Genomic DNA, 24,698 nt, shown 5'->3' with positions numbered 1-24,698 from the left:
TGACAGCCGCTCTCATAATATCTCAAAACACAGCTGGATGCTGACATGCAGAGAATAGCGACCCCCTCCTAGTTTGGTCAAGCCCAGGTTTGCTTGACAATGACATTCATCATCTAATGACGTATTGCCAAATTTAAGGTGGCAATCACACTGGAATTACGAAAGTGTCAACTGCAAAGCGTCATGCTCTGCTTGGACAATCTGAACGCTTGCAGTGTATCGCTCAATCTGGTTGCTAGGTAACAGGCGGCTTGTCAAGCTTTACTTGAGCTGCCTCTAGATGTTGCGGATATGTTTTAAGTACTGCCTTACTAGATTCTGACAATTTTGATTGGTCAGATTGTGTTAAAGTGACATTGATGAGCACAGTGTTTCAGCTTGAAGATGAATCAAGTTCAACTGGAAGCACTGCGGAACCATGGCAGAGCTTTAAGGCCCACTGCAGAGCGCTGGCCTTGTCAACTGTACCGCACTGAAACCACAGAAAACAATGGGAATTATGCCGCTGCCTCTTGCCAGTGTGATTACTGCATTACAGTCAGTATATAGATGGTGCTAAGAAAAAAAATGGGGATGAAGAGGAAAGGGGAGGCATAAAATGATTAAAAACAGAAGTCAAGATGCAGCCAAGTGAGGCAAACTTAAAATGTTAAAACAAGCTGTTAACTGACGGCACAGGGCTGAGACATAATAATGCTGGCAACAATAGTGGTGAGAGAGTGGCAGCAGAGTGCCATAGTTTCGTGGAGCAACATCTTAAATTAGCTTAAAATTAATTATGGGACAAATATTGGTTAGCCTCTGTAAGCTATGAATAGCGTAACTACTTTTTAAAATGCAGGTAACTTTCCTTTTCACTCTTATTTGTTTACACATGGGCTCAGTCTCTGTACTACTGACTTGGCTTAACCAAATAAGGAGGGGCTGCTCTCCTCTTTTCTGTCAGCATCCATCCAATTTTGTTATGGTATTCTGAGGGGGGCTGTCAGTAGCAGAGTGTGTTGGCTGTGTGCTGGTTTATTTGACACAGAGGCAAGAGAGAGCACGGCTGACTGGGTGAGCAGCAACCGATTGGAAGCAAGTATACCCTCTGATTAATTTATGCATTTATTATAGATTGGGCTGGTGACTGGTCAGGACTCAAACACAGGATTCTGCCCAGGTCTCCAAAACAGCCAGCACTGGGATGACCCCTCAGTATCTGACTGTGGCAGTCTAAATAATAACCCATTACAACTAAACAACAATACAACCCTTTACAGAATAGTCTACTATACTAAAATATGCCCAGATGGATAAGATTTTCACAGGCCATTTGGAGTGACTGCAGTAGGATGTTTGAAAATGTCGTATCACGGAAAGCAAAAGTTGGTCAAGCACTCCTATTCACAGATGGAATTTCACACAGGACAAAGCGGTTCATAATTCCTTTTTCTTGCTGCACCCTGCTGTGAAAGCTTAATTTACAGCTCATAAAATATTTTTTTTTCTAACAAATTTCAGTGCAAATTATCCAAAAAGAATTTTCTGTTTGGTGTTAACAGCTTCTATACTCAAAGAAGGGCTTGTCAACTCACTGATTTAAATTATTTTGGACATGTGAGGATGGTGTGTAGCGTAGGGCTGGGTATTGATAAGATTCCCTAATTCCTAGGATAGAGCAAGCTTTTTCAGAGTGATAAAAAGAGATATTCTTTTTTTTTCTTCAAACCTTGCAACAGGATGTTTAATCATATTTTCTGTATTTCACCCCCTAAAAAAATATCCACTTGACATTTCATGTTGCTGGTTTGAAATGTCAAGTGTTCATATTTTTATAACCACTTGGTACATGATACATGTGAGGGCACAATCAGTCATACAAGTTGAAAAATATGTCAGTGTACAATCTAATCATTTCATATACAACAATGAGAATGTTTTTCCCCACTGTGTACATTTTCTCACAGTGAATGTGAAACTATGTTTCCTCAAAAGCACTTCCAGTTTACTCAGACCAAACGAATTACTGTCTATCCTAAAGTAACTGTAATGGATCATGCAGGCATTTTTTTTTTTTTTTTTTATCATGTAACTCACTGCATCATGTATTTTACAACCAAAAACCTCATCATTAGATCGTCTGCTTTATATAACCACTTTGTTCTCAACATTCAAGACAAGAAAACCGACCACACACCATCAGCAAGCTACTACCATGATCATGTTTGCAGCAGTTAAGAACAGACAAAGCTATTGTATCGTCAGGGAGCCTTTACGAGTCACAATTTCAGAACCCTGCTGACTCCCAATAAGGAAATCCGAAATTTATGAAAACAGTTGATGTGAACTGATGAAAATCTTATGTCTCAAGTAAAACATCATTCTGCTACAGTTAAAAGCAGAGGTGAAACCTGCAAATAGTTGTATGGCATGAGGCTTTTTACACATATTCAGAATGACTTGGCATCTTCAACACCTCTATTCCCCTACAAACTGGAACAGAAATTTGTCATCAATGGCAACAAGAATCAAGCTTTTTTTTCAGGGTTTTCATTACAAGTGAGGTAAGAGCCACCAGTCTGAAATTGCAAGGTTGTTTAGGATTTATTATTTTTGAGAAAGTAACGATATTTCCAGACTAAAAAATGTGACCAAAATCAACAGAGATCTCAAACTGGTGTTGAAACACTCACCCACAAGCACAATATTCACCCATGAACTCCACCACGACCCTGGAGTCTGGCTAAGTGTCTTTACACCGTAATATGCACAAAAATACTCTCAAAACAGGAGATAAAACAGGTTAATAAAAATAGGCAAGGCATGATCATCTACACTGTTCGGCGTTACATGTTTCTTATCAGATAGTTCATGTTTCACAGAGCAGTTTTTCCACAATGTTTGAGCGACAGTGGAAGTGAAATGGGTTAAGACAGCCTAGATACAATCATGATTGCTAAAGAGAAGTATAAAGTGATCCCGTATGTTCTTTTAATTGAACCTGCTGTAGACAAGTTTGGTGAATGAGAAATTTCTATAAAATTTCTGTGAAATGACAACTACTACCCCCCTTGCTCCCTGCTGGACTTCAGTCCTTATTTTAAGTCCCTCCCACCCACATGCGACCTGAATGCTTGCAACCTCAAATACATACTAACTTGAAATTAGGGCTGGGTGATGTGGCAAAAAAAAAATAAATAAATAAAATAAAAAATTATATATACATATATACACACACACATATACATATACATATATACACACACACACATATATATATAAATATATATATATATACACACACACACACACACACACATACATATATATACACACACATATACATATATACACACACACACACACACACACACACACATATACATACATACATACATACATATATATACATACATATACATACATATATATACACATATATATATACACACAGTACAGGCCAAAAGTTTGGACACACCTTCTCATTCAATGCGTTTTCTTTATTTTCATGACTATTTACATTGTAGATTCTCACTGAAGGAATCAAAACTATGAATGAACACATGTGGAGTTATGTGCTTAACAAAAAAAGGTCCAATAGGGCTGTTGGCTGTGTAGTAACCTGACTTCTGCACAACACAACTGATGGTCCCAACCCCATTGATAAAGCAAGAAATTCCACTAATTAACCCTGATAAGGCACACCTGTGAAGTGAAAACCATTTCAGGTGACTACCTCTTGAAGCTCATCGAGAGAATGCCAAGAGTGTGCAAAGCAGTAATCAGAGCAAAGGGTGGCTATTTTGAAGAAACTAGAATATAAAACATGTTTTCAGTTATTTCACCTTTTTTTGTTAAGTACATAACTCCACATGTGTTCATTCATAGTTTTGATGCCTTCAGTGAGAATCTACAATGTAAATAGTCATGAAAATAAAGAAAACGCATTGAATGAGAAGGTGTGTCCAAACTTTTGGCCTGTACTGTGTATACACACACACACACACACATATATATATATATATATACACACATATACATATATATATACACATATATACATATATATATATATATATATATATATATATATATATATATATATATATATATATATATATATATATACACACACATATACACACACACACACACATATATATATATATATATATATACATACATACACACACACACACACACACACACACACACACACATATATACATACACACACACACACTACTCACAAAAAGTTAGGGATATTCGGCTTTCGGGTGAAATTTCAGGATGAACCTAAAATGCATTATAACCTTTACAGATGGACTTAATGTGACCTGCTGTAAACTTTTGAATGCACATGTCCAACTGTTCAGTGTTTTAGTACTTTTTGCACAAGTTGCTGTTCTCTAACAAGGAGTTTAACGGCAAAATTCACATCAAGTGTTTGATGCTCCAGCTCATCGAGGTCGTATCATTAGGGAATGGCTGCTGGAGACTGGGGTACCTCAAATGGAGTGGCCTGCACTTTCTCAGACCTGAATCCCATAGAAAACCTATGGGATCAGCTGAGTCACCGTGTAGAGGCTCGGAGCTCTGTACCCCAGAACCTCAATGTCCTGAGGACCGGCCTTCAAGAAGAGTGGGATGCCATGCCTCAGTAGACAATAAGTCGACTTGTGAACAGCATGAGACGTCGTTGTCAAGCTGTAATTGATGCTCAAGGGCACATGACAAGTTATTGACACTGACATTTTTTGTTGTGGTATATCCACCACTGTTGTTGGCTTTTGTTTCAAGAAACTGTTTGAGATGAGGAAATCACCAGTGTATGCTTCTACTTAAATGCCCTACTTTCATGATATAATATCACTGTAGCGTGAACATTTTCCATTTTCCATAAATTTCACCCAAAACCCAAATATCCCAAACTTTTTGTGAGTAGTGTGTATGTGTATATATATATATATATATATATATATATATATATATATATACATACATACATACATAGAGAGTGAGAGAGAGCGAGAAAGAGAGAGAGAAAGAGAGAGAGAGAGAGAGATATTTTGTTCAAATGTTTTTATTTTAATCAATATTATTATTACAGCCAGATACTTTTTTGTTTTGTTTTGTTTTGTTACACAACACATCATCTGTTGCGATATAATGGGAGTTTCGCTACACAGTGTCTTTAAACTTATGTTGAATAAAGCTTACCTACAGCAGCTTTAACTTTCGAATGACACCAAGATAACCATTCTAGGTAGCTAAGAACAGCCAGAAGCTGGTGCATAATAGATTTCACAACCTTACTGCACTTCCATATTTACATATGTTTTTAATGGCATTAAAAAACAAAACAAAACAAAAAAAACAAAAAACAAAGACAAAACCAATAATCTCTCTACAGATTTAGATAGCACACATCACTTGTAAGTCACTGTGAATCACCATCAATCTAGCCAAGCAGAAACCATCCATATAGTGTACATTCAGTGAACTACTAAAAAGATGTCAACACTTCACACTTAGCTCACACAACAACGTCATGAGACAGCAAGAAGCTTTCTGCATTAAAAAGTATGCCTGTATGAATACTGAGAGACAGAAACATATGAACCAACGTCAAGAAGCTGCTATGCCAACTTCCAGCTGGTGCTCTAGAAAAGGGGGAAGAGAGCAGAGCAAACAATGGAGTATGAAAATCTCACTCTTGAAGTCACAGAATGCACTTTTTCCCTCCTCAGTAACCAGTCACACAGTCACCCTCAAGGCATCTGTGCATAGACACACACTGGTGTCTCTCCCCTGTGTGTGCGTCTGTGTTTTTGTGTCACTGGATACAGTCAAAGTACTTTGAAAACTATGCACCAAACAAAAGGAAGTTGCAGTAGCCTAGAAATGTGTACAGGCTGTCAACCGCACACATTCACCAGACAGCCAACAAGCCCACAAGAACAGACTCACCAACACAAACCATACAAATGACAAATATGTGGTCTCCTTATTCACCGCCTACCCCTCTCACCTCACACTTTTGCAAACATGGATATCTCTGTCTCACTAGAGTAGTCAGGTCTTCTAATCTGCTTTTCAGGCTGTATGAGTTTTACAAGAGTCATGAAATGCTCACTCTCATACAGACATAGGTAAACTTGAATAGGGCTGTCCCAATTAATCAACTTAATTGATTACGTTGGTGACGTAAATACGTCGACACGTACAACATTCCGTCAAGTTGTTGTCCGTAACGTAATTTAGGCAAACAGCGTACAGCAGACGTTGACGTTCATGAACAGAAGTGGAAAAAAATGGCAAAGACTCCAGGTCCGAGCATTTCAGGCAGAGAAGAAGGCAGCAGTGGCACCACAAAACAGCCAAAAAGACGGTCAAAGACGTCAAAGCTGGACAATTTTAAGTCTAACTAATTACCAACTAACGCGAATTTACGGTAACACGGTAGCATGAATGGGTTAAAGCAACACTAGGTAATTTTGACTGCGCCCCGCTGCTTCAAGAGACGAAACTTAACGATGCACATTAATACATCGCACCTAACAGTAATTTTAGTAAAACTGGGTCACATTAATCACTTGACTAATCGACTAATCGTAAAAATAGTTGATAGATTAATCATGCGAAAAATAATCGTTTAGGACAGCCCTAAACTTGAAGGCAACATGGTCCTGCAGAGCATGGTGTGACATGATGTGCACCCTCTTTTTAGCAAATGTCCACCCCAAGAAAACTGACACATGGTAAATTGTTCTCTGTAGGTCTGCAAAAGTAAAAGCGTTAGCATTACATGTACAGTTTATGAGCTGGAACGGCAATCAGAACACCCCCCACCCACACACCCCCACCGTGACTGCTGCCCCATTTCCTTTGCCGGCCCCTTGCACACCAGTTTCCCTGTATGACCTTGTCAACAGCAGCTGTTCTGAATCTCCTGTACCAACACCACTCTTCTCCCTCCCTCCATCACCCTCTATCCTTTATGCAACCCCCCCCCCCCCCCCAAGTGTTCAGTTTCTCAGGAAAGGACTGCACATGGTTCTTCAGAGAAAAAGCAGAACAGAACAGTTATCTGGTATTGAACTCTGTGTATGTATGTGACTATTTTGAATGTGACAACAAACACATACACACAAGCAGGGATGTGTGGGAACGACATGAAATGGGTAAAGATGGAAAGGAGTGACAAAGACATGACAGGACGATGTGAGACAAATCATTTTGATCATGCCATTTTTGTGCACAGTTTAGATACTGCCCATGTTCATATGCCAATTTGATGAACCGCGCAGCCCAACAGAGAGTGCTCACCAGGTTTGGGCAATATGCAACAAGTCATGCAACAAGACATAATAGTTTCCAGTATGTTTACATTTCACAAAATAAATGCCTGCATTGCAGACAGGGAAGTGTGAGTGAGAAAGAAAAATGTATATGACAGAACGATGAAGGAGCGGCTGCTTCTTCGATTTCAAAAATACAAGCCTGACTACTGTCTATGCACAAACTTACTGACAAAATTATACACCAGTCTCATTTGGAAGCCGCTGCCTTTTGTGGCTACTACACATCATGCTACAAGTTCCCCATTTCCATATTAATTACTTTATCCTGGCAGAAATGATACATGAGGCCATTTTAGAGATGTGCAGACTATACATCTTAAGGCATAATGTAGTCAGGGAAAATAAGGGTGTAATCACAGTGGCTCTGGACCTCTCAGTCAATGCTTGTGAATGGAAGGGCATGTAGACATACAAGGCACATACAAGCCTATAGTGCTATCGCACAAAGAGGTTCCTCATGCGATAACCCCTAGCAGGGAAACACTGGGACACAATGGGATGTGGAGCTGCAGAAAGCTGCAGATTATCAAGATTGATGAGAAAAAGAAGAAATCAGTGATGTCTCAGTGAGCCTCCGAGATTCAGATCGACCCACTCATCTCCAGTATATGTCAGTGACATACAAAGATGGCTGCAGTCCAACCATAACAGCCAGGCCTGGAGAATCACACACCCACACCTTTCTGGATTTGTGTGGCAGTCAGCCTGTTGTGTATGAAAACACTTCAAGTCAATCTGACTATTCACCTATTAATGTAGGAGTACGCTAGTAAGCGTTTTTCATGTGTGTGCTCACACACGTGTCCACACAGAGGACACTGATGTGCACACACCATCTGGTGTTTACAGAGCTCGAATCCATCAGACTCCGTGTCCCCTTCACCGTATATGGGAGAGTTAGAGAAGTAGAAGAGACAGGAGGGGGAGAGAGAAGAGGAGGAAAGGAAGAGGAGATTGATTAATACTAAAGGTTAGAGAAAGGACAGAATAAAGGCTGGCTATGAGGGAGGTCAGGGCTGATGAGGGGATGTCACTGAACAAGTTGACAGGCAGAGAGAAGTAAAGGAAAACAACGGAGAGAGAAGGAGAGAGAAAGGAAGAGGCAAGACCACAGTGGACAGGGCGGATAAGTGTTGGATCATGGTAGGAAATTCTGCTGGAAAGTACTGGACAGGAAACAATAAGATGTGATTGTCAATAAACTAAAAACTCATTTGAAATGACACCTCTTCAGATTAAGTCATAATTCAATGACTGAACTTAACAGAACAGACAATGGTGATGACAAAACTAATGCAATTTCTCTAACCCAAGGTGATCTTTATGAATGCCCAGTGGTTTTCTCCTCCTCCTCCTTTTGGAGTGGTCGAGATGGGAAGCGAGGAAAGAACAGGTTGGGGCTCTTGGAGATACAACTTGACCTACATCCAGAGTGTAAACTTGTTATCTTCAGCAGTGAAATGAGGAAGGCCACTGGTGGCATGACATTCGTTGTTAGCATATCAAATATGAGCTGCTAGTCCTGACACAAGGCCACACACACACACACACGGCTTGAGGCCACAAAAGCCCAGACTGTGACGACAGGACTTTGAAGACACGCACACACATATACGCTTATCTGTGTGCTGGTGATGGAACATCAGCTGCGGGCAATGACAACACGGATAGGAAATGTACGCAAGTATACACAACTTCTCTCTCAGTCAGTAACAAACTGATAGGTTATCTTACCAGCTGGTTGGATGAATAAACAGGCTGTCAAAGAGAAGTCTGGATGGCAGGGCAATAAATTTACAGTGTGTGTATTGAAACCAGACATGGAGTGTGACCTTTGCACCTGTGCGTGTTTTCAGATTTTGGATGCACTTTCCATGGTCTGAAATTAACTTGCATGACCAAGCATCATTTCTACCCACTCCTCCCTTAGTCACCTTCAACCACCATCATTCCTTCTTTCTCTCACTCATATCATCACTTCACCAACCTCCAAACTTCCCCCACTTAATCCCTCGCAATAATCCATATTGTGCCCCCTTTTCTTTCCTCCCTCCACCTCTACCACACTTGTCGTTTTCCATAGGGCCTGCTGTCCAGAGACTGCATGCACCATTGTAAATGGATTCCCAGCTATTGTTGTGTTATCTGAGCCACAGCTCACGGGCTGCCAGCGGGGATCGATGGAGCCAAAATTCAGGCCATAGGTTTGACTATATGAAACCTAAAAGAAACCATATGTGGGACGATGATGGAGGGGAGAGCAGATACAAATGTAAGGGTTTGAATTGTGCAATATTACACAAAAGGCGAAATAGTAGGTGGGGATTTGGATGACTGTTACAGCAACATGGCAGGTGAGCTATTGTGAGGGTGTGATGATAGCTGTGCTCAAGACCAGTGTGGTTGGGCATTACTCAGATTTTCATGAAAACCTAAATTCTTTCATGCCCCATTACGGACTTGTTTCACATCAGGAGATGCATATATTTTTACAACTGTACCTGAAATGGGACGTATCATCTTCCTGTTGAAATTCTCGGGCATTTTAGTCGATTACCACAATATTAGAAGGTTACTCGAGGTCACTGCATTTTCTCAGTCCATTATGGCTACCCTTCTACCATTGAGCCAAATTCTGGATAAACTGGTAGCGCTGTATATGTCTGAACTAGAAACAAGCTCTTCATCACCTTCAATGTTGCTGACTGGGCCATTAATGGAGGGCTTACCGCTTTTTATGTCTGCTTATAGACACAAAGTTTGATGATGTTGTATGAATCTGTTTTATGCTTATTTTTTTTTAAAAAAAGCAAAGCCCACTACCACACCCTCCTCCAGCCAGTTGTTTCCAGTCTAACAACAGGTTATTCTTATGGCCTCCCAACCTCTAAATATGACTGAGGTCAAATAGCCTGAAAATATATTCCACCCACATCCCAAATCTTTTCTAAACATGTGGAAAAAATTCAATTTCTTTTATACTGATTTCATCAAGCAAAAGGATGATCACTGTCAAAAGTGGCAATTAAGTAAGCTTGATGTTTGAAGTTAATGGAGGATACAAAATTTAAGGCAATTTAAGGACTATAACGGTAACAATACAAATAAAAGTAACAAATTGCCACCCTTGGTGGGAGGACTAAAATTAATTTTGAAATGAGTAACACTGCTGAAAACACTGGCCACAGGCCTGGTCAAAACACAGAAATTGAAATATTTCCACATGTTTAGGAAAGATTTGGCCTTTTGCACTCACATAATAAAGCACACTTTATCTCACTAGTGAAATGACATAGGGCTACTCAACTCTGGACTCCCAAATGGTCAGGCCAAGTGTAATTAATGAGTCAGGCCTGACTGCTGCCTAACGTAGCAGCAATGAAACGCAATACATAGCTTCTCTAATAATGTCTCACTCTCCAGCCAGTCAGCCACCCAGAGTGAAATACAACACTGAAAGAACAAGGCCAGCTACAGCTACGCTGGGGGACACGGGGTGGCAGGCTGAAGCAGTGACCAAAAAGTTCTAAGTCTTAACATGCAGGTACACATGGGAAAGCTAAACTCAAGCTAAGAGTGCACCAAGCTGATAGCAGAGCTGATGAAGCATACATACCAGCTGCGGCATGCCGGATGGCGTAACTTTCAAACTCAAAAAAACAAACTTATCTATATGCCATCAGTTAGATATGGATACTGGAAGTTTTGTCTGTGTGTTTATGTGTTTCTTACATTAGCACCCAGACCTGCCCTGTAAGAGTAACTTTTTATCTTTTATCCAGCACTGGAACAAGGAGCCTCTGATGACGAGAATACATGCACTCAATAGCACCTCTTGTAACTGAATCATCTGTGGCAGTAACCACATCTCATGCATGGCTCTGCATGCACAGCGATCAGTTTGCTATGTGCTCTGGTGAAGGGGTGCACTTGATCAGTTTATCAAACCACCAAATTAGGCAGCGCTCATTTTCAGGTTGTGGTCAGTGACTAGTTCCTGCTTTGACAGAGTGATCAAGTGCACCCCTTCATCAGAGCACGTAGCAAACTGATCGCTGTGCATGCAGAGCATACATGTCACTACCAACAAACTCCTGGTTCTTGCATCCAAGAACCCTTAACTTAGACAAAATTATGTTATATCAGATGAACTTTTCTTGTAGATTAGACATGGTAAATGAAAACCTTGCCAGTTTCCATTTGTATCAAGCAGCAAAAAGATGTATGACCTGTTTGAGTTAATTTGCCTCATTTGACATGTGTAATGTAACTATTGCAACGTCGATGCTAAAATAATATATCATGCAGCTCTAATTTTTATACCACCAACATATAATTTAAACTTTGAAGTGCTACATTTAGTTGAATTTGACATATGTTAAATATCCTGACTTTAGACAACAGGATCGAAGACATTAAGAGTTTTGGCACATGCAGACACTAAAAGCTGTAAAGCACACTCAGAGCTTGGGAATCGTCACAGCCAGACAGAAAGAAGCACAAGAGGACTAGAGACAGAAGTGTCCTGTGAAAGGGGAACAGAGACATCTTACCAAGAAAGCAGTTCTCCAGACAGGCCGGCAGCTCTCACACAACACTGTTAACACAAACACAGTAACCAAGTGGCCAAGACTCCCTCCTCAGTGTATAGTCCAAACCAGGGTCAGAACACAGGCAAGAGCCAGACAAGTGCAGGGCAGAGAGAGACACAAAGTACATGCGTGATTGTGTATGCTGGTAATTCGGTGAGTTCCTGCTTGTGACGCAGAGATGGGGATAACAGCCTGGCTCCAGTTCCAGCTAAGACAGGAAAACAGCCGCTGGAGGGAGTGAGGGAAGAGGAAAGATAGAAAGGGAGGGAGAAGGGGAGGGCCTTTTGACGAGCACGATGAAAGTCTTTCCCAAGCATTAGTAAATGACCCACTCTCTCACAGATGCACTCTCATTCTCTCTGCTTCCAGAGAAGCAAGAAGAGGAGTGAGATAAAGAAGCGTGGGCACACATGGGTCTCCCACATTTGTAGATTAACAGCTCAGTTCCACTATTCTTCACAGCCTTGGACAGAGGACAGCGGACCCAGTGAGGAAAAGTGGAGTTTCAAAAACAGAACACAAACTGCATTTAGACATTTTCTTTTGCAGACAAACATAATAAAAACAGTGTGTCAACTACCTCCCAACCCCAAAAAACCTGGCATGAGATTTTGCTGGTTGCCACAGCACCACACATTTACCATGGTTGTTACAAAGCTAGCTGTTGTTACTGAAAAGCTGCTACAGAAAGAGGAAAAGGCAGAGCATAATGGGCTATGGAGCAACAGGAGATTCTGAATTGTCCATCTGCCCAGCAGCACTCACAATGTCAGATAAGTATTTTTTACCAACTAAAAAGACCCATATTAGGTATCTGAAGCCTTTAAGTAAGCAATGAGGGCACAGTTGTGAGACTGTGATGATTTACTGTGAAGATAAGGATCCTGTTTTAATATGATAAGCTTAGATATGACAGCATACTCAGCCGCTCCCTTCTGCAGCTTTGCTCATCTACCTCTCCACTTGGTTCTGCCACCATCCCCCCTCTCTCTGCCTATCTATCTATGCTTCTCTCCCTCTCATCTTTCTCCCCTGGGAGACAAGAAAGCCCTCCTAGCTAGCTGCCCCCTCCCAACACATGCAGAGAAACATTCCTCTCCACATGCGAGGGCTGCTCACTCTTAGGAGTGCCTTACACTAAATTCCACATACCTTAAAGGAATAACTTGCCCAAATCAACTTGAGCAAGAAAAATACACTGGTGCTTTCAACTGTGCAAAAACGCACACTCACCACATTCATAATAGATTGAACAACACCCACCCACACTGATGGCTGATGCTTGCAGCTGGGCTGCCATGTTTTGATAGGAGGGCAGCAGGAAACTAAACCACAAAAGAGTAGGTCATAGCTAGACATACTATAAGCAGGGTTTCCCCTAGTGTGTTACAAGTCCAGCAGGCCGCTGAGCCTACCTTGGCCCCCCGTCGGACCAAAACATCACATGAAAGAATTTGCAGTATGGATGTGGGAACTGGAGGTGCTGCAGGTGCTGGAGAATCAGTGTATTTCCAAAACAATACAGTCCGAGGGTCTCTCAATGCAACACATCCTGAGCTTTCCAAATATCAAAGTGTTTCTTTTTGTCTCTTAATACAACTGTAGTTCTTGATCGCGCCAAATTCAAGCAACAGTAACAACTCAGACGCATAGTTTCCATTAAAATGGCTTATTTCCAAGTAGTGGAATTTCATTCTGTCACCAGGAGAGGGGGAAATGCGTAGTGAGTGCCCACGCCCTTTCCTCTCTCCCGGTGTCCAGGTTTTTGGGTGGTTTTCTACACCTCCAGTAGGCATTGCAAACACAAATCAGGAAAAAAAATATAGCCTAGTTAGTCTGTAGTAAGCTAGTACTGTCTACATTTTTTATTGGTCATTTATACCCTCATTACAAGTCTCTTATCTGCTCTAAATGCAGTTATAGCACAAACACCTTACAGCAAATCCGAAGATGCCAGCTGTGCAGAAAGTAGAGAAAGTAGGATGAGAAAACCCTCAAGTTACTGTTTCCGGCAAAAAATCCTAGCCAGTGGCCACACCACGACAGTGTTTTACCAAAATCTAATAAAAGCCAAATTACATAATGCAGTGCTTGCTGTGTCTGCAAAAAAACTCCATTCTAAAACTCCTCTACAGACCCCCCACAAGCACACTGGAGTAAGTGATATATTGGCTAAGCTAGCTTCTATTACATCAAATACGTTGTTGTTTTTTTTCCCTTCATTTAAATTTGCTTCCCAATTTATTGTAAGATGTTTTATAAATGTAAATGTGATACATGTTTCTCATGCACAGAGAACAATATTACAATGCAAAGTAACTTGTACTTTTGAGTTCTAGTGTGTACAGTGTGTGCACTGCACTTAACCAGTTTAAAAAGGGCACGCTTATTGATTGAGATCAGGAGGGAAAAAAAAAAAAAAAAAAGACTTCAATGCAGCAGTCTGACTCCCGCTCCAGGAAGTAGATATGCAAAAGCTAATGAGGCTGGAGGTCATAGGTACAGACGCACACAAGAGAGGGATGGGGAAACAGACAGGGAAGGCAGAAAGCAGGGTGATGATTAGAAGATAAATGCTGACTCAAAGAACAAACAGATATGAAGACAGGATGAACTGAGAATTGGGTTAGGGTTAGTAAGTTATGAAATATACATTGCTCTGAATTGTGGCATTTTCTATACAAATAGATAATAACAACAACAATAATAATAGTAATAGTCATAATCATAATAATGACTACTTCTGAAAATTTTTAAGAGTTAATTTTGCTTTTGAATAAAAGATGCATTGATTTGTCAACTTTGTGAAAACTAGGAATGCACAGATACTGGTACATGAAACATGTTAACTGTGCAATGCCAAGAAGTTAATAAGATTTGACAACGCAACAAACCGATTACATTTCACATTAACAAGTTTCTGTCATATGTACTTAACTACAACGACAAAGCGAGAAAAAAAAAAAAGAAAGAAAGAAAGAAAATTACTGGACTACAATGTATATACATTTGTTTTTATAAAATACTGACCAAGACCACAGATGTTGGTGTCTATTCACTGACTGTATTAATGACTCCAAGGTCTATTGCTGATCAGAATGTTGCTAGTTTGTGTGTTTGTAATTTACAAACCTAACTTGGAAATGAAGGCACTGTGAATATGTGTTGTCAACGTCTTGATTACAAAATAATGGTGTCCCTTGTCTTGACTCCAAGACCTTATGCCAAGGGGAAAACTGCCAACAGCAAACATAACAGAACAGTACAGGGTGCTGGTAGGTGGTTGCTTTGCTTTGCGGCACATGTTGAACAGTTCCAAACTTGAAGATTTTCACCACTCATTCCCACAGAGTGGATGCTTGACTTTGCAAAGTGCAGACTGAAATGTCTGGCCAGCAAGGGTTGTGGGTCGAGGGGCTGGTCAATAACAGACCAATTGTCCAATTGACTTCCTGCTCTATTGACAAAGACACACCCATAAGCTGGAGATGCCTAGCACTGTGTAGCCCAAAGTCTCTGTTCATCCATGAGGGGAAAAGTGTTTTCTACCGAGGGGTGGGAATCAACGCTATGTTTAGAGTAAAATTCTACCTATTTATATTAATATAAGCCTCTCTGTGGCTCCGTTCCACTTTCATTCATGTCTAAATTTTCACGTGTTTATAGTCTCTTTGGAACCAAAACCTGGACATCAAAGCAAAATCTGGTCCTGTAGCAATGACTAAAACCTTGCAAGTGTTTGAAAACACTCAATAAAAAGGTCAAATTCTTAAATGTTCATCTATGGAGAGGAGATGCTAATCTCCACTGTAGCCCTGCTTTATCATTTACGCAGGTAAAATGGATGTGGCTTTAAATGGAAAAAACTAATACATCTCTGGTGCAGCTTTAACAAAGCCCCATGCATCAATACACTGAACTCCTGAATATCCTTGGATACTGGCTTCAGTAGTCTGGTAAGGGCAGTACACAACAGCCTCCTATTTGAGCAAAGCTGTTGAGTGAGACTGGAAAATTGGCAAGATAGGCTACTGGCTGCTTTAGCGCTGACTCGCATCTGTGTCATGCTTTCATGACAGCATGCACATACATTCCCACCGCATCAACAGTTGCTTTGCACATTGAAGTGATTATAAAAACAGGCCACGTACGTATTATAAGTTGAACTGAATGAAGCCAGAGAAAATTCTTGTCATTCTTCAACAGTGGATATCCAACTGCTATGGGCAAAGCTGTTACTATTCTTCCTATCAATATGGCTGAGGCTCTTTATTGTGAGTTTTCTAATATATTAGGCTTAACAACAGGGAGACTGACAGGGAAGTAAGGTTATTGGGTTCATCCTAACTGGCAGCATCCCGATAGGAAAATCCTAGTCGTACGGCTACCATGTTCACCTGAAGTCAGCATACAGAGACAATAGGCTTGTTGTTGCTGCAAAGTAGCTACTGGCAGTAGTGCCACTGGAACTGCTACAGGCTCCAGTTGCCAACTTTTTGCAAGTCTCTTACTCACACCCTCTCTCTCATACACACAAGCTATTCATGAAACCCAGCTAAGGTTAGAGGTCATATACTGATAACTTGTCTTTTCTCCACATAACATACAACTACTCCTCTCCAACTGCTACTTTTCTTGTGTACAGATAGCACAGTGCAGAGCTGACACAGCTTCAACTCATATGATTAATCAATAGATTATGCAGCAAGTTGAACCACTGCCTTTTACCAACATCAAAGAGTGTTGCGCTGAAAAACTGGTTGGTGTATAACTAAAGTAGCAGGTAGCTATAACTCTCAGCATTGAATGAGACATTTGTCAGTGCTGTCCCACTTACAAATACTCTCTTCAGTTTTAGATTATTCTGTATTGTACTTTGGAACTGCACTGTATTGTGAAAATTAGGTTAGTGACGCGGGTTTCCATAGGCTGAAACCTTAGCCAAATCTCTAAGCCTTTGGTACCTATCAACTGCTTTTTGACAAGGCCCTCTTGAAATATTTAGCAGTACCCATGGATCTGTTTCCTCCTGCCTGCAGGTAAACCCAAACCAGTCTGATCAGGTTTCTCAGAAGTGGGTTATAGAATTGAGGTCAATCATTGAAATGACTCATTAGTGAATCTGTCATCGCCTTATGAACAATCAACCATTTGCCACTGCCAGGTGTATATTTTATTGTCAGCTTCAAACAAAGGCATATCACTTGCTACATTTGCTATGTATTTATTCTGGGCTGAATGAACAGAAAGCAGTCTCTTTCACCACCTATATCATTTCACAACATGCAAGGCTTTGGCCAGCTCCTGAGTTTGAATGGAGCTGGAATGGCTGATAAAAAAAGACAATGGAGGCAGTGTTGAAGTATGTAATGAATACTGCATGAGCAGGGTTGGCAGTGGGGTGGGGAGCGAACCTCTTAATCCATCTGAGAGTAGGCGTCCTGACAAAACTGCATCTCTGCCAAGTCAACAGGTCACAGGTCACAATGTCAAAGCTCTGGCCACTTCCTGTAGAGAAAAGCATCAAAAAGAGGATTTTTGATTAGGGTGATGCAAGGACATGTGCGGCTCAAACTGCTCATTGGTGGAGAAGTCTTAAATTTGAAGAGAGTTGTTTGATAACTTAACAACATAAACAGCAGATATGTGTGTCTTGTGTGTCATATCTCAAAACACTTTGTTTACAGCGGCCAAGTGATAGGTACTCTTAATAACAAAAGTGTGGTAGTTGGGACACATGGTGTGTAGGGCGCTAACATTAAACGCTCTTTAGCACAACGGCAAGCCATGGTCTGGCATAATCTGCTGCATTATAAATGCTGAGTGCCACTCCAGGAGTGGTTATGGTTCTACTGAGAAAAACTGTTGGTTTGTGCCCAGTTCAGCCTCATGCTAAGATGAAGCCATTCAAACAGAGGACACAGAAGGAGAGAGAGTATGGAAGAAAGAAAGGAACAAAGGAACAAGATGGAAGAGGGGAGACCTCTATTCTTTTGAATATTCATGAGCTGGTGCAATCCTACTGTTCATCAAATTTTAAGATGACTCCTCTTCAAACATTAACAAGCAATGGAGTGGCGTGCTCTGCCTGGGATTTGCTGGTTATGTCTGCCATTAGGAGAAATCGATGCAACAATTCTGTTGGGATGCATCTATGTAAAACAAAAAAACAAAAAAAAATTAAAGCTGCAAGCAGCGTTGGACGGGCCCTCGCCCGTGTTTTCTGCTCCCTCTGAGCTCTTACAATGGGTGTGTATTGCGCATTCCTGAGGCAGCTAGAGTGAGTCACATGACCAGGCAGAGTGCAGAGCAGAGCACACCAGAGTCAAAAACGTTTGAAAACTCTTCACAACTCCCACAAACTTGGTCCAATCCACATCAAAACTACATATTTTTGTAGGAATTTTTGTCCTCTTTCCATCTGCATAGTTTTCAAAGCTGTCAGACTTTTACTTTAGACTCCAGGGGCTTAATTAATGCCAAGTGTCAGCCTCTGCACACCAAACTCCATGGGAAAAAAATGAGGTTTTGGCTCTGGCCACTCTGACTTTGAGGGCTTATAAAATCCAAACGAATCGAGTAGTGACGGAATCTTTAGCAACTTTTGTTCAGCACTGTGTCCTCTGTCATCTGTTAAATTTTCAAGCCGCTGCCATTTACGCCCTGGGAGGAGATAGATTTTCTGCAAAGCGGAATTTTGGGTGAGAACGTGAACATTCCAACGCAAATTGCGGACTTCCTGTTGGTTTTAGAGGGGGGGTGTCAGCGCGTGATTTGTAGGGCTTGATGAGACGTACATTTCGGCGTTCATTTTCTGAAAGATTTTAAAGGGACAGAGTGATTTTGGTGACATCTTGTGAGTGTTCCATTGACTTGGATTGAATTAACTGAACTGAAAACTGAAAGCATCGATCAATTACAGAATATATGGCTCTGACTGGACAGAGAGTCTACAGTTTGCAAATGCTGGACAAAATTAATCAAAGATGTAATGAGAAAATTAATTTGGCTTGATTCCAATAATTTAAAAATATGTTAAAGTATTATTATTATTATTTTAAAAATGTAAATTACTTATCAAACAAACCTAACAATTCAGCTACCAATGAATGAGCAGTGGTATGCATGTGATAACATAGATTGAAAAATAATTTATATTCGCCGCCTCTCTCCTGAATCTCTTAGCTCTGACTGCGTAAACAGGGAGAGAAAGACGTCGGCGTCTGTGTAAAGAGAGTATCTAGATGGGTAACTTGCTAGAAATGCTCTACATCGACACTAGCGGCTGGCTGACCTAATCACTCTCCTGCAACGCGAACGGGGGAAATGGGTGGCGAGCAGAGTGCCAGACAGAACACGGGGGATTCAAATGGGGCTTAATGCATCTATACTCGCGGCTGAAAAATCGATACTTTCTGGGGAAACAAAATATTGATATATATTGCAGAATCGACGGCATTTAATACGCAAAATAAACTTGGAACCCAGGCGTTTAAAAGAACCAGGCGGATATTCGCTGCAGGCCTTTATTTATTTTTGCACAGACCTGCACCAGGCCATTATTCTGATGACAGTTACTGTCCAACATATTTCTTAGTACAAAAGTACTAACAATATGGTACAATACAGTACACCCTTTTTTATAACGTTAGCTACCTCTCTTATTTTGACAGAAAACGGAAGTGCCGCACAGTTATTGTGTGGCTAACTGTTTATTTCTGCAAAAATAAGGTGAATAGCCTTATTTTGGGTTTACCTCAATATAATGCAAATAATCGAATTTAAATGGGTGCAGACCCCAGGTGTTTAAAAGAACCAGGCGGCTATTTGCGGCCCGGCGATTAATTGGGGAAATACGGTATGTGCTATCCACACATCAAGATTACGACATTCTGCTTCAAGGCAGAATGTCGTAATCTTGTTAACTCTAAACTGGCATATTAAGCACGTAGTTGTGTGCCAGAAATTGCGCTACATTTTTACCTTAATTTAGTAGTGGTCTGATCTCATCTGATTGGCTGACAGTCATAGTCTAACGGCTGAGTGAGGCAACATTACATTATCAAATTTCACCACAGTAATGTGATTACAGTGACTTGCCGCCACCAGTGCACCCTCTGCTACAGGCCTCATAACATGCAGTCGGGTTGCAGGATGTGTTGGTGGTCAGATGTAGCCTAATAGCTCTCTTGTGGGTGATTTCAGTGGCATTTCCCCTCTGAAGTAGTGCCTGCACAAACAATTTGTTGAATGCCACAATTTAAATATAAAATCAAATAGTTTGATCATTAAGCATGATCAACATGATACAAACAATAATCAATCCATTGATTTTTCATAAACATCCTTACTTGAGACACACACAACCAAAACTCCTAAGAGGGTACAAACACAAACCAAAACATAAAAAGGTACCTCTGCCTCTTGTCACCAATAGTGGATGAAGTCATATTTCTTGAATTGCCCTGGCTATCTATCTATCTATCTATTCCCCAGATAGTCCTGTCCCGTCAAGCTTCAGGTTTAACATGCTAAAGTCCACCTCTAACATTTCATCTAGTGAGTTAAGCACTCAAAGCTCTGCCTGCTCTTCTCTGGCTGGTGGAGCTTTAATGGAGGAGTTTATCCACCTGCTGCGTATCCAGATGTTACTGGGCGCGCCTTGGGAAAGTTCAAGTGATTAGCACAAATGAGATATCAACACTGATTAATAGCAACCACCAGTCCTACTTCCTCCCCAACAGTTGACAAGGGGGCCTCGACTCAACAACAATTACAGTCAAATGAGCAATAAGAGGAAAGTTGTTTCCCGGTGAAAGCAGGGCTGAGTTGGTACAGGGTGGTTTGGATAGCAACAAGGTTGTAAAATGACTGAATGTCTGCTGTCTAAGGGGCCATGTGGAATCTCTCACTTAATGAAAAAAGCCGCGTAGCAGCCCTCTTTCAACATCTCAAGGTCTCTGAAGAGACAGTACTGTGTTTATTAGAATGTTTTACAGTTCAACAAATTCATTCACTGCAAAACAATTTAATGTAGATCAATGTGCAAAACACCACCTTTGGGAGAAAAGGAACCAAAGATCAAAAAATTTATAGAAATATTCATCTTCAAACACTACAGCATCCCTGCCAATGTTACCATGGCAACATAGACCAGCTCTGATAGGGTCTTTCTAAGCAAAGTCGAGGGCACTTTATGTCAAAGGCTGCAATAATAGCTGGAAGCGCTGTAATCCACAGGGTAAAAATAAAAGTAATACGTGGATCTGACTATGTTTTGACAACATCATATAATTCTATTTGTTTAACAGATGGTTGGTGGATTGTGATTATTGAATGGCTGAGTTATATCATCTCAGGTAAGCAGGACATTGGGTACAGACGAGTAGGGAACATATCCCAAAGCCCTTTGCTTCAGGCCAATGTCTTCTTGCTCCTCAGCATCCGTGTCCTACCACTCTGCCCATGTATAGCTCCCCTGTGATGTCTGAGGTCATCAGGGATCCAAAGTGGAAACACTGTGGGACAACTCAGGTCACAGCTACTCGGAGTGAGAGGTCAAATCAATATCCACAATCTACACAGCGCCATCTGAGAAGTGTTACTGACGACAAGAGAGGTATCTGAGCAGAAACACAGCTGACGGGGCAGTCCTCACAGCGAGGTTTCCTTTGCATTTAACAAATCCATATTTTCACTTGCATGCAATAAATGACTAGGAAAAGCAAGATCCTTTTTTGTCCAAATGGCATTCTTCTGTGGTCAAACATCACTATATCCTTATGTGGTACAAACATTCAAACACCATTATATTCTTGTGTAGTAGAGCTAGAAACTGCACATTACCCATTATATAAAATCTTGTATAGATTTTTAAGAATCTTTTTTTACTGCTTTTTTATTGTACTTTCACATACAGCATAAGTGGGTAATGAGAATCCTTACCTTGCCATTTTATTCTCCTCTACTAATTAAAAAGGACAATCACTGCACAGTGATTGAGGCCCAGCTTCTATTTAGCTCCAACACACTTGGGAGTGCAATTTAACATGCTCAACAAGAGGAAAGAGAGGCCAGCTGGGCTGGCAGAAAATGTTTCGCATCAGGGAGGGAGGGAGGATTATGGAGGAGTGCAGCTTTTAATGATTTGACATCTTTAATGACTGTTTGAGGGAAGGGAGGGTAAACCATTTATCAGTAGAGGCCCAAGGGAGACAACAGCCCTCAATCTCTTTCTGCCTTAAATCTTCCCTCTCCCCCTCTAACACTGTCACATTCTCTCTTTCAAACCACAATACATTTCCAGGCAACCAATCATGCCTCTTGTAGAGTTTGAGCTGTGTATGAGCCTTGGCTGAATAGACCGGCCATCAGTGCAGTCATTAAATTGCACAATAAAGAGACGCATGGCAGGCCGATGTGGCACAGAGATGAATTACCTACTCAGGAGTCCTGGGTAGATTTCTGCTCTGCTGCTCTCTCGCTCCTTTCATTCCTGAATGCAAACCCTGGTGCTAGAAACCATAAATAAAGCTCCAAATATATCTTGCACCACACCTCCAGACATGCTCTCAGCCTGCAGTTTCCTAAAATTAGGAACCTAAACTTCCCAAAACATGGTGCCCAGCCCTTTGAACAATTGACAGCTTGTAAATAGGGCTGAAAAAGAAAGCACAAAAAGCTCCATGTTTTCTACTATAGAAATATAAAACATCCACAGACAGGGCTCCAGACTAACTTTTTCACAGGTAGCACTGGTGCCACCTAGCTTTTCATTTAGTAGCACCAAAAGAAATTAGGTAGCACCATATTTTTCTATGTATAGCGTGTTATTAATGCACGACCTTATCATGTTAATGAAATTTAAAGATTAAAAATGACCCAAACTTGTCTGCAAAATATTGCAATTTGAAGTTTACATTTCTCTGCAGCAGCAGTACAAAATAGATCATCTTCTTCATATAAACAAAACATAAAAATGAAAGTAGGGATGTCCTGATCACGTTTTTTTTTGCCCCCGAGTCCGAGTCATTTGATTTTGAGTATCTGCCGATACCGAGTCCCGATCCAATACTTCTATAAAACCAGGAAATTATATGTTGTTAATGATTGAACAAAAATGACAAGAGGATGCATCAGTAATTATTTCACCTGAGGGTTGACAGAGTACTTTTTACTGTAACAATATGTTAAATTATTGTTTTAACAATGTAAATTGCTTATCAAACAGACCTAACAATTCAGCTACCAATGAATGAGCAGTAGTATGCACGTGATAACATAGATTGAAAAATAAGACGAAGTGATACCTCTTCTTTGAATAGACAAGCTAAGCCAGTGTGCTGCTGTTAGCCAGTGAAAATAGAGGAGTGGCACCTCTTCACTTTATTACTCAATCTATGTCAGTGCGCTGCTGTAGCCTGGAAGGTTTCTTTGCCTTTTCGACTCGGTTTCCGAGTCCAAAATTCGCTTGTCGCTTCCCTATTTTCAGACCCTCCAGCATCAACAGCCTCCTGACACATTCTTTTTCTTAAAATAATCAACGATAGACGCTTCATCCTCTTTGTTTAGTTTTTTTTTTTTTTAGCGGGATCGTCGGTGATCATTCAGTGAGCGCGCTGCGTGTACACGCGCGTGTACGTCTGTGCACGTCACGCATTAAGACAGACAGGCAGGCAGAGACGGGGAGCGAGAGAGAGGAGAGATAGGAGTCGCGGGAATGAGCCAGAAAGTAGCCTAATTTTTTTATTATCAACCACAACCATTACTGCACTAACATAGCCACGGGAGTGATGAGAGAAAAAAAATATTTTTTTTCACTCGTCCTCCTGCAAGTAGCACCGGCGCGACCTAATTAAATTTTAACTCGCACCTTAAAAAAAGTAGGTCGCATATGCGACCTAATAGGTCACACGCTGGAGCCCTGTCCACAGACAAGGGCAGAAAACCAATTCACGAATATGAGTGTTGAAAGCTTTTAGCTGGTGATTTCCATCTCATTTTTCTGTTTCTTCTGACCTACTCAGGTGATGTTATAAATGTTTTTCCAAAAAAGCTTTAAAAGTAATCCTATTTATTCCCCTAAAAATATTAGATTAAAGCATTGGTCCATGAGTCCATTTGCGCCTTTTGTCAATAATGGCTATTTTAAACAGTTAATTATGAGCTCGGCTGCAACAGTTAAGTACGCATTACAAATAATGCCCAATATTATTTAATAGGTATTGTTGATCAATCTCAATTCATCCACACTACAACCACTGTGTGATCCTGTGGATCTGTTTAGTATGACAGTTATCAGATCAGACCCATGACTCTGCTGGGTGCAGAGTCATGGTCCATGGTCTAGCAAGAATATCCTGCCATCCCTCACCTCCTACTTGGCTACCATTACCCAAACCATTCCCATTACCCAAGTCTGAGTTGGCTGGGTCTCCCAATGCACAAAAAAAGATACTTTGTGGTATTATAAATGCCATTTAATCATTACACTTGCATCTGCTCACTGACTCAACCAAAATGGTTATGTTAATACTGTACTTTGCCTATTTAATGCTATGGTACTTTATTCATGTTGCTATATTTCATGTTGTCTCTGAATGTGGTTACTTAAACTGTTGAACCTTGAGCAATTTTTGATGAAGATGTCAGGTGCAAACTGAGAGAAGGCATGTCAGATGCACCTCATTAAGCATGATTTGAATGGCACCTGACATAGGCAATACTGTTACGATGACAATGCAAATCAATGGGTGTCGTG

The 24,698-nt window shown here is 40.8% G+C and overlaps 1 protein-coding gene across 1 annotated transcript in view; it reads right to left on the bottom strand.

Moving 5' to 3' along the window:
- The window catches only part of LOC115369839 (SPRY domain-containing SOCS box protein 4), a 65,368-nt gene that overhangs the window by 20,363 nt on the left and 20,307 nt on the right, over positions 1-24,698 (bottom strand). Inside the window, exon 2 of the mRNA XM_030066530.1 lies at positions 17,353-17,446. The gene's annotated coding sequence lies outside the window, so the exon portion shown is untranslated. The remainder of the gene's footprint in view (positions 1-17,352; positions 17,447-24,698) is intronic.

The sequence above is a fragment of the Myripristis murdjan genome, chromosome 13 (genome assembly GCF_902150065.1).
Source record: "Myripristis murdjan chromosome 13, fMyrMur1.1, whole genome shotgun sequence".
NCBI classification, from domain to species: domain Eukaryota; kingdom Metazoa; phylum Chordata; class Actinopteri; order Holocentriformes; family Holocentridae; genus Myripristis; species Myripristis murdjan.
Note: the sequence above shows the minus strand (reverse complement) of the source record. Positions and strands in the feature narration are given on the sequence as shown.